Source organism: Engystomops pustulosus, chromosome 7 (assembly GCF_040894005.1).
Source record: "Engystomops pustulosus chromosome 7, aEngPut4.maternal, whole genome shotgun sequence".
NCBI lineage: Eukaryota > Metazoa > Chordata > Amphibia > Anura > Leptodactylidae > Engystomops > Engystomops pustulosus.
In genome coordinates, this window is record NC_092417.1 from 81,973,952 (window position 1) to 81,985,966 (window position 12,015).

Below are 12,015 nucleotides of genomic sequence, written 5' to 3' on the forward strand. Positions count from 1 at the left end.
ATTGTAGCTAAACTTCCCAATTGCAATCATATTCCAACCACCAAAAAGTAGAAGTGTATAAATATACCTAATCATATATTTTCTACTTGGCTAGGGGCGATGTTGGTGGCTGTCAGGATGACACAGCTGTTTTGGTCTATAATGAAACATCTTGGTAAGATGAGACATTTTAATGGAGGACAAGTTGTGGAGATTTCCTATTCAACTGCACTGGCCAATGTGTTTTCATGCTAGCAGGCTATTTCATGGTGGTATATGCCTCGTCATCTATGGAACAGGGAACTTGGCTTATACAGTGCGTTGCTAGCTCTTTTCACTCTTAACCCCATATCCGGTTTTAACGCAGCCAAGCTGTGTCATCATAGCTTAGACTTGGCACTAACACCCGGGTTTGGAAAAGCATGTATGTATATCCATCCTGCTGCAGCCCTGGCGTACGGTGTGTGCCCTGAGGCTGCCGCGTCCTCTGTTTGCTGGGTTCTGTATCCTGGCAGGACCCGGCTATAACTAACTGAGCATGCATGTCCGTATTGGGTTACATTCACACTATCGTCATAGGGTCACATTGTATAGCACCATACACAGGGAAAAAACAGCTGTGCACCATGCATCCCAATGGAGGGGAGGGGTGCGCAGTCCTCTCCAGCCCATGTCCAGTATACCTGCCCGCCATCTGTACAATAAATCTGAAGAAATATTGAACCTGTTTGGTGAGCAATTTACACAAGTAGCCAAGAACTATCCCCAGATTTACCAATTCGGTATATCAATTCTGGGTTCTACCACGGCCCCACCTGTTACGGAATTTGAATTAATTAGTCTCCGTAGCTCCTCTTCAAAAGGTTTGATTTCAGATATATATTCCCTGCTCATAAAGCAGATATGCCCGGTACCAATTAAACATGCTTATATGGCACGGTGGGAAGCATGGCTGGGACGTACATTACCAGAAAAGCTATGGAAAGTTATTTGGGATAATGCCCCTAAAGGCTCTCTATCTGCTCTGTACAAAGAAAACCAATATAAGATCCTAATGCAATGGTACCATACCCCAGCTCTGCTGAATAAACTCAATCCAGGTATTCCCAATGTATGCTGGAGGTGTAGGGACTCAGTGGCCTCGGGGTTTCATATTTTTTTGTGACTGTCAAGATATTCAACCCTTCTGGGACAAGGTTCATACCACATTACAGAGAGTGCTGGAATTGGATCTGTAAAAGGATCCGGCTTCGTTTCTCCTGGGAGTACCGCCAGTCGGATTGGGAAAGCCTCAATCTAGACTATTCCTATACATGTTAAGCGCAGTGAAAACTTTAATTTCCCTGTTTTGGAGGCGGTTGGCTCCACCCTCACGGTTAGAACTATACTACCGTATAAGTCAGATGCGCTCCCTAGAATGCTCTCCTTGAACTCCAAAAAAATGATAATCTGATAATTAAAATGTCGGATAAAGGAGGCACGGTGGTGCTCATGGACAAAGATATATACTGCTCACAAATCTTATCCATGCTGTCAGATCAAACGGTATATAGGGAACTGACAAGTAATCCCACTACTGTTTTCAAACAAAAAATCTTTAAGATCATTGAAGAGGGTTTTTCCCTAGGTCTGATCACTTTAAAACAGAAAGATTTTTTACTTGTGCATAATCCAATTATTCCCATTATACATGGATTACCAAAAACCCATAAGGAAATATTCCCTCCACCAATGAGACCAATTATCTCGGGCATAGGATCACTAAGTGAAAGGCTTTGCGAGTGGCTGGATACATTACTCCAGCCACTCATAAAGAGGGTACCCGGGTACTTGCAGGACTCAACTGATGTCCTTAGAACCATTGGTAACTACACATGGACAAATGATTTCACTTGGTTGGGGTGTGATCACTGTACACCTCAATACCCTACAGCATTGCAATGAAAGCCTTAGAGTTCCATTTGAATTCATACAGTAACTACACTGAAGATTTAAAGGAGTTCATTATGCAGGTTACCCACCATCTAATGACACATCACTATTTCATGTTCTCCAACAAATTCTTCCTTCAAATCCAGGGAGTTCCCATGGGGACCAAGTATTCACCCTCATTGGCTAACTCGGTAATGTCCTGGTGGGAGTTGCAGTACATCTATACAGAGGTAAATCCATTTTTACAAAGTGTCGAGTGGTGTGGCAGATACATCGATGATCTCCTCCTCATTTGGAGGGGCGATGTGTCTGCCATACCCTCGTTCATTCAATACATTAACCAAAATGACTGTAACTTGCGGTTCACAAACTACTCCCACAACTCTGAGGTCATGTTTCTAGACCTGAGATTACAGGGGGTGGCAGGTGAACTTATTAACACCAGCACATTTAGGAAACCGACGGCTGGCAACACCATTCTGCATTTTAAGAGCCAACATCCCAAACATACAAGGCGATACCTGTGGGGGAGATGATTAGAAGCAGGAGGAACTGTAATTCAGATACAGATTTCCAACGGGAAACAAAGGATATCTCCAAACGATTATCGCATAGGGGTTATCCCCGATGGACCTTGAATAGAGTAAACAATATTGCCATTCACAAAGATCGCAATTCCCTGCTTTCCAAAACATTTCATCCAGATAACATAAATTTGAAACCGGAAATTCCCACATTGCCCCTTCAATATAGTTCAGAATTTTACAAGATCAAACGAATAGTCAACAAGCATCTACCCATTTTATGTGAGGATAATAAATTAGAACTAGAGATGAGCGAGCGCTAAAATTCTCGGGTGCTCGTTATTCGAGATGAACTTTTCCTGATGCTCAAGTGCTCGTCTCGAATAACGAACCCCATTGAAGTCAATGGGAGACTCGAGCATTTTTCAAGGGGACCAAGGGTCACAGGGAAGCTTGGCCAAACACCTGGAAACCTCAGAAAATGATAGAAACACCACGGAAATGGACAGGAAACAGCAGGGGCAACATGCATGGATGCCTCTGAGGCTGCTTAATCGCACCATTATGCCAAAATTATGGGCAACAGCATGGCCATGACAGAGTGACCGAATGAGGCTAGATAGCATCTAAAACATCCAATAATTGACCCTGACACTATAGAAGACGGCATGCAGATGCAGCAGCGGCAGGCTAGAGAGTGGCATGGCGACATACCCCAAATGGACTCAGGCTTCAAACCAATTTAAAAAATTCCTTTTGGCGAGGATAACATGTAGCACTATATGTATCAGTATTTTGCCTGGTTAAGGCGGCAGAGAGGAACCAAAGGAGGTGAGCAAGAAGCGCTGAAATGATTTCCTATGTGAACAAAAGGTTGACGGTATATTTAGTCGATATGGTGGCATGGTGGCGACATAGTGACCAAGATCCATAACGTATCTGGTGAAACACCCGAAAAATGAGCGTGACACAGCTCGTTTGATAAGGTGACGACATGTGCAGGCAGCCATGGAGACAACTTCCATAATTAAGAGTGACAATATGGGGCATCCATATTGCGCTTCTATGATTGAAACTTCAGGTCTCCAGCATGGCGGCGACAGATTAGCCGAGTTCCATTATGTATCTGGTGAAACACCTGAAAATTCTGCCTGACACACCTCGTTTGATAAGGGGATGATGTGCTGTATATCCTCTCGCGCTCCAGCGTCTGGGGTATAGAGAGTTGAAAGTTGCGCATGGAGACATTGGTGGACGCTGTGGAGGATCGTGGAGGCGAAATGGACAGGAAACAGCAGGGGCAGTATGCATGGATGCCTCTGAGGCTGCCTAATCTTGGGATGGAGCTGGCGGTGCGGTACCAGGCGAGCTTTCGCCAGTCCAAGCCCCTGTCTCTCGGCTCCTCCCCACCCAAAATGGGCCTGGGGGCCAGAAGCGTTTACTTTGAAAAAATTCTAATTTTCAAAGCAGGCGGGGTCGTTTGAATATTTAATCTAGGAATAATGGAATAGCATAGTGGTTCTATTTTTAATTGTTTTTACGGAAATGGTTCCATGATTAAGAGCGACAGTATGGGGCATCCATATTGCGCTGCTATCATTGCAACTTCAGGTCTCCAGCATGGCGGCGACAGATGGGCCGAGTGGGTCGAGCGTACCCCTGCCAGTGCTGGACAAGCTGCCTGCTCGCCTACTCTCCCTCGCTACTTGTCCCGCAGAAGTACGCCCTCTGCCGCTAGCGCTGTCAGAAGGGAAATACTGTTTCAGCTTGTGCACCAGGGCCTGCTGGTATTCATGCATTCTCACACTCCTTTCCTCTCCACGGATGAGAGTGTAAACATTTTGCTTGTACCGTGGGTCCAGGAGAGTGAATACCCAGTAATCGGTGCTGGAATAAATTCTTTGAACGCGAGGGTCACGGGATAGGCAGCCTAGCATGAAATCTGCTATATGCGCCAGAGTCCCAACTCGCAAGAATTCACTCCCCTCACTGGCCTGACTGTCCATTTCCTCCTCCTCCAACTCCTCTTCTTCTGCCCATACACGCTGAACAGTGAAGGACTGAGCAATGCTCCCCTCTTCTGTCTCGCCAACATTCTCCCCCTCTTCCTCCTCATCCTCCTCCACCTCCTCCGATATGCGCTGAGAAACAGACCTGAGGGTGCTTTGGCTATCAACAAGGGAATCTTCTTCCCCTGTCTCTTGTGACGAACTCAAAGCTTCTGACTTCATGCTGACCAGAGAGTTTTTCAACAGGCCAAGCAGCGGGATGGTGAGGCTGATGATGGCGGCATCGCCACTGACCATCTGTGTTGACTCCTCAAAGTTACTCAGCATCTGACAGATATCAGACATCCACATCCACTCCTCATTGTAGACTTGAGGAAGCTGACTGACCTGACTACCAGTTCTGGTGAAAGTTGACATCTGGCAGTCTACAATCGCTCTGCGCTGCTGGTAAACTCTGGATAACATGGTTAATGTTGAATTCCACCTCGTGGGCATGCCGCACAACAGTCGGTGAGCGGGCAGTTGGAGGCGGCGCTGCGCTGCCCTGAGAGTGGCAGCATCTGTGCTGGACTTCCTGAAATGTGCACAGATGCGGCGCACCTTCGTGAGCAAATCAGACAGATTGGGATATGTCTTGAGGAACCGCTGAACTATGAGATTTAACACATGGGCCAGGCATGGCACATGTGTCAGGCTGCCGAGTTGCAGAGCCGCCACCAGGTTACGGCTGTTGTCACACACAACAATGCCTGGCTTCAGGTTCAGCGGTGCCAGCCACAGATCAGTCTGCGCCATGATGCCCTGTAATAGCTCTTGGGCTTTTATCGCCTAGGCTCAGCAGTTTGAGTACCGCCTGCTGTCGCTTAGCGACAGCACTTCTGCTGGGCCTAGAACTACCGACTGATGGCGCCATGCCCAGGGATGGTAATTCGTAGGAGGAGGTGGAGGAGGGGTGGGAGGAGGAGGAGGCATAGTAGGCCTGAGAGACCTGGACCGAGGTAGGCCCCGCAATCCTCGGCGTCGGCAGTATATGACCAGCCCCAGGGTCAGACTCGGTCCCAGCCTCCACCAAGTTAACCCAATGTGCCGATATATAGTGGCCCTGCCCGGCAGCACTCGTCCACGTGTCCGTGGTCAGGTGGACCTTGTCAGAAACGGCGTTGGTCAGGGCATGGATGATGTTGTCTGACACGTGTTGGTGCAGGGCTGGGATGGCACATCTGGGAAAGTAGTGGTGGCTGGGGACCGAATACCGAGGGGCGGCCGCCGCCATGAGGTTGCGAAACGCCTCGGTCTCTACCAGCCTATAGGGCAGCATCTCCAGGCTGGTAGAGAACCCCTGCTGATCCTGGTGTGGCACAGGTTGCACACCACAGTCCGTCAGTCATCCGGTGTTTCTTTAAAGAACCTCCAGACTTCTGAAAATCTAGCCCTCGCCACGGGAGCTTCACTACGTGAAACATTTGGCGCTGATGCATCAGCTCTGGCCCTGCCTCTCCGTCTGGCCCCACCACTGCCTCTTCCAACCTGTTCTCGTCGAGGACTCGCCTCCGTCTCAGAAGCACTGTGTTCACCCGGCCTATAAACCCAGCTTGGGTCTGTCACCTCATCATCCTCCGATCTCTCAGTCTGCTCCCCCCTCGGACTTCCTGCCCTGACAACAACTTCACCACTGTCTGACAACCGTGTCTCCTCATCCTCCGACACCTCTTTACACACTTCTTCCACTACGTGAATAATGTCATCATCACCCACAGACTGCGACCGGTGGAAAACCTGGGCATCGGGAAAGAACTCAGCAGCAATCGGACAAGTGGTTTGTGACTGTGGGAAGGGTGCAGAAAACAGTTCCTCAGAGTATGCCGGTTCAAATGCCAAATTTTCCTGGGAGGGGGCAGACTTGGGGGAAGGAGGCTGAGGTGGAGGAGCTGGAGGAGTGCTGATTTCGGTGACATGGGTGGACTGCGTGGAAGACTGACTGGTGGACAAATGGCTAGAATCATTGTCCGCAATCCACAACATCACCTGTTCGCACTGTTCTGGCCTCAACAGTGCTCTATCACGAGTCCCAGTAACTTGAGACATGAACCTAGGGAGTGTAGCTCTGCGGCGTTCCCCTGCTCCCTCATCAGCAGGTGGTGTCTCACCCCGCCCAAGACCATGGCCTCTGATCCCTGCAGTAGTTGGACGCCCACGCCCTCGTCCTCTAACCCTACCCCTTGCCCTCCGGTTCAACATTTTCAAAATGGCTAGTTTCTAACCTACACTGACAGCACACAACTGGATTTTGTGGTGTGCCTGTCACTTTAAGTTTTGAAAAAAAAATCGTCAGACTGTGCCTAGATCACAAGTCTCCCTGCAAATTCATCACAATATGGTACTAGCTGCACTACTAGTGCCAGCAAGGCCAGCCACAAGCAAATCAACAAAAAATATATATAACGCTATTGTAGCCCTAAGAAAGACGGTTGGGTTCTTGTATGCCTAGTTTCTAACCTAGTTTTAATAATAAATCGGCAGACTGTGCCTAATTCAATCAAACCTCTAATAAATTGTCCCACTTAGGTGTTTGAGATGGATATGTGTGTCACTAAGAGCTAAATATAACGTTTGCAAGTCTCCCTGCAAATTCGTCACAATATGGTACTAGCTGCACTACTAGTGCCAGCAAGCCCAACCACAAGTAAAGAAAAAAAAATATTCTAGCCCTAACAAGGGCTGTTGGGTTCTTGTAGACTCACTCCTGCCTAACAGTAAGCTAATGTAACAGCCTAACGCTATCCCTGCAGCAGCAGCAGCAGCTCTCTCCCTAACGTCATCCAGACAGAGAATGATCCGAGCAGCGCGGGCAGGGGCTAGTCTATTCCAGGGTCACCTGATCAGGCCAGCCAACCACTGCTATCGACGTGTAAGTGTACCACGTCATGCTGGGTGGAGTGCAGAGTCTCCTGGCTTGTGATTGGCTCTGTTTCTGGCCACCAAAAATCAAAACGGCGGGAGATGCCATTTTCTCGAGCTGGCTAAATATTCGTCCGAGCAACGAGCAGTTGCGAGTACGCTAATGCTCGGACGAGTGTGTTCGCTCATCTTTAATTAGAACATATTCTCAGGGATGGATGCAGAGTGGTTGCTAGAGGAGGACGAACATTGGGCAACATGCTGTTCCCTTCCATAGTCAAGGACAGCAACCAATCATCCAGTTGGTTACATCACCAGGGATTTTTTAGATGTGGTTCTAGACAATGTAGAACATGTTCCTTTATAACACCACTCAAATCATTTAATAATACCCTAGGTGATAAAACCTTTCACATCAAACACCATCTCACGTGTAATAGCCACAATGTCATTTATGTTATTCGATGTATTGCATGCAATATGCTATATGTTGGCTGCACTACTCGTAAGTTTAAAACAAGAATACTCGAGCACCTGAATGACATTGCAGGCAATGAAGTTAGAAGCATTATCGGAGCATCTGCTCATTTTTCACAATTTTCATAATAAGCAGACTAGTGATTTTACTGCATTTATCATTGGAAAGATGTTTGTTTCTAAAAGAGGCGGGGACACTAGGAGGCTTCTCTTAGATCGAGAAGCATATTGGATTATGTTATTAGGTACCATGACACCATCAGGTATGAACATAAGAAATGAATTGATGCTACACTATCATTAAATTCATGTTCAATATATCTGTCTAAACTCCATTGCCCCCCCCCCACTTCCCTCATCTGCATTCATGGCATGTCCGCAAACTCATGGTAATAATAATATTGACGTACACACAGCACAAATTTTTCTTTTAATGTTATTGTTATGTCTTAAACTCATTTTCTTTGCTATCTTTTTAAATATGTGAACAGCGTTCCATGTTTTGGGTTATACATTGTCTATGTATTATACAACTACGAACATTATACTCATGTATATTGTTTGTGTATCATACTGCCTATGTATTACACAATTGCGGACATTATTTCTATGCTACTTACCTTGTCAAGATCGCTTCATGTCTATCCAGATGTAAACTTTACTTTTGCGATCTAATGTCCGCAGCGTGACAGTTTAGCCGGATGTTTACCCACATGATGTGATTTCCATGGAAACGCTGGACTCACGTGACGGACCTGGACACTCCCCTTGGGAGGATTTCCCTAGTAACCCAAGAGATGTTGCTTTCACCATGACGCACACACACCCCCTATGGGGGAGTGCCCAGCCTGTCACGTGTCGTTCACAAATGATTTAAATAGCGTGTTATGTTATAAGAATGTTATCCACGACTAAGGACGCACACAGCATCCGAAACGCGTTGGAACCGCGGAGTGTCCATATGTCTTTTAATGAAGCTTGAATAAAGAAAAAGTTTTTAATCAACTCCTTGATCTGTGGGATTCGAGCTGGAACGTATTGTTTGCGCGGTCCCTAGAATACATGACTGCTTTAATGCATGAAAAAGTGGATCAGTTTACCAAGGTTTGGTCCCTTTGGGACGTCATAGAGGACAATCTTCCATAACACTGCAAATTTAACCCCATTCTTCAATTGTCTGAGAGACCCATGGGTACATTTCATGTTTTATATTTTGGAATCTTAGTTATTGTTTCATATAGTACATTTACCTATACATGGATGTAAACCATTGATAATACAGTAGAGGCACTCCCTAAAAGCGGATAATGATGAACATTCTTTAAAAAATGGAGTGACTCTTGGGCTTACATCAATTGGCTACACCAATTACCTATCTGTCCCTGTTAATACCTGATATTTTTGGATGGTCCTGCGTGACCTAACTGAACTTGAATGGCATATGTGCTCTTACTGTGTACGTTACTGTCACACTCATGTATATTCTTGTGAATTTTATAAAAATCTAATAAAAATGTAAGTTGGAAAAAAAAATAAAAAATCTCATGAAAAAGCTATAGATCCCCAAAATGAATTATCTATACAGTGCATTTCATCCCGCAAATAATAAGCCTTCATATATTTGCATTACCATAACATTAAGCATTTTATAGCCTGTAAAATGGGACAATGCAAAGCAGCTTTGCATTTCATGCCTGGCCAGCAGTTACCATCACATATGGAGTACACTCGAGAGAAATTGGGTATCAAACTTTGCAGAACATATCATTAGAGATGGGCGAATCGATTCAAATGAAGTGGAATTCGATACGAATTTCATGGAAAATTCGATTTGTTACGAATCCGAAGTTTACGCTGATTCATGGGAACAATTTTTTTCCCCCCCGCTTTTTCAGCTAATGGGCCGCAAGCACAACGTGTTCCATGGGGCATCGAACTCTGGGAGGGAGAAAGGAACACCCTTGATGACATGTGCAGACCTGTAAGCCAATCAGCACTCGGCAGGCTTATGTGATGTCACACAGCCCTATAAAAACTGTCAGCCATTTGCAATCTCGGCATTTCACATTGCAGGTGCTGTCTGTAGTGTCCAGCTGCTTCTATACTGTACTATGCTGTAGTGATTTCTGCCCATCACCCAGGGTGTGCGTTTAGGGGGATCTGTTTACCCCAAATAGCAGTTCTTTTTTGTTACTGAAGCCACTAGGAAGAAATCTGTTTTATATCCGCACAGCTGCTGTAGTGATTTCTGATCCTCTCCCAAGGTGTCCGTTGTGGGGTATCTGTGTAATGCAAACTCCCATACTTTTTGTGTTGCTAAAGTTGAGAGCAAGAAATACTTGTCAAATCCACATAGTTGATTAACCACTATGTCAGACAAAAAGATGGCAGGTGGAGCAAGCAGAGGTAAGGGGATGTCGCAGCAGGGGTGACTCTGTGAGGCCAGAACTGTTGTTGTCATTTAGCGGCAGTGTGTTGATCAGCAACCCAAAGGTTGTTGATTGGTTGACTAGGTCACCCAATTCCTTAAATACAACATCTGACAACCCCAGTCAAGAGTCTGTGGGCTCTTAGTTGGCATGGCCCAGTTGCAAGTCAGCGGCCCTCACCCGTCCTCAACCAACTCCCCTGTGACAACTGCCTTTTGCTCAGGCCCTTTGAAGAGGCCATGTTATTCACATAGTTTTGTGTTGCTTAAGTATTTAGCAAGCAATACATGTCAAATCCACATAGTTTATGGAGTGATTTTCGCTCCAATTACAGGGTGTCCGTGGTGGGGTATCTGGATGTTAGTCGCCAGAACTGCGGGATGAATAACGTCATTCCACTGCTTCATGTCCTGGAACTCATGCTGCAAAATCTGTCTGGTCAGGGCACTGGAAAAGTGGAGAACTTTTCCGGTGAAATCAGAGTCCGGTGAAATCAGTGGTTTTTCTACTCAGTTGACAAGAGAGGAGGAGCAGGAGCATCCAGAGGAGGTAGAAGACTAGGCAGATGACCCAGAAGCACCGTGGCAGTATGCAGTGGAGATGGTGGCCGGGAGTCACGCAGAGTCACTTGCGCAGATGGCCCGTAGCATGCTGCTTTGCCTAACTAGTGACAGCCGAATAGTCGACATACAGTATAGGGATAACGTTTGGCTCCCCACCCTCTTGGACCCTCGCTACCTGTCAAAAATGGGTGAATTTATTCCAGCTGTCGAGAGGGAGGAACAGCTGGTGTACTATAGAGAAATACTGAAAAGACAGTTGGTCGCTGCCTTTGTGCGTCATTGTCCATCCTCTGTCAGGTCTGACCGGTGGATTCCTGGCAGTGATCACTCACGTAGTACTGCCACGGCTGCTGTGGGGAGATGGTGGGGTAGGAGTAACAGCTCTATCAGCAGCAGCTTAAGTCTGGATTCCTTATTGAGCAACTGCCTTCACCCGCCTAGTGAGGAGGGTAGCCGTCACCAGCAGCAGCAGCAGGACATGGAGCAGATCCTGCACCAGCAGGTGGTGGCCTAGTTGGACAGCATTTACCACCTCAGGTAGAGGATTTCATGGACTACTGGGCAGCCAAACTTGATGTGTGGCCTCAACTTGCAGAGTTTGCAGTAGAGAAGCTGTCCTGCCCGGCCAGTAGTGTGGCATCAGAGCGGGTGTTCAGTGCGGCGGGGGCCATCGTTACCCCCAAGGAGAACCTGCTTGTCCACCCATAATGTGGAGAGTCTGACCAAGATGAATCAAGATGAATCAGGCTTGGATCAGCCCGGATTTCAACTCACCAATGCCTTATGCATCAGATTAGATCAACCATGACGCCACTATTCTGATGCTGTTCCACTCTGTGGGCTCCTGCTGCTGACGCCACCTCCACATTCTATCATTATGCCACTCTGTGGGCTCCTCCTGCTGACTCCACCTCCACACTTTATCATTGTGTCACTCTGTGGGCTCCTGTTGCTGCTGACGCCACCTCCACACTGTATCATTGTGCCACTCTCTGGCTTACCAGGTTGCCGCCACCTCCACACTGTATCATTGTGCCACACTGTGGCTTACCAGGTTGCTGCCACCTCCACACTGTATCATTGTGCCACTCTGCGGCCTACTCATGCAGCTACCAATTGAACGCTGTCTCCCTGGAAAACCTGTGATTTCCATAATGCTGTTTTCACCCTCCACCGATCTATGATGTTGCCACTATGTTTAGTT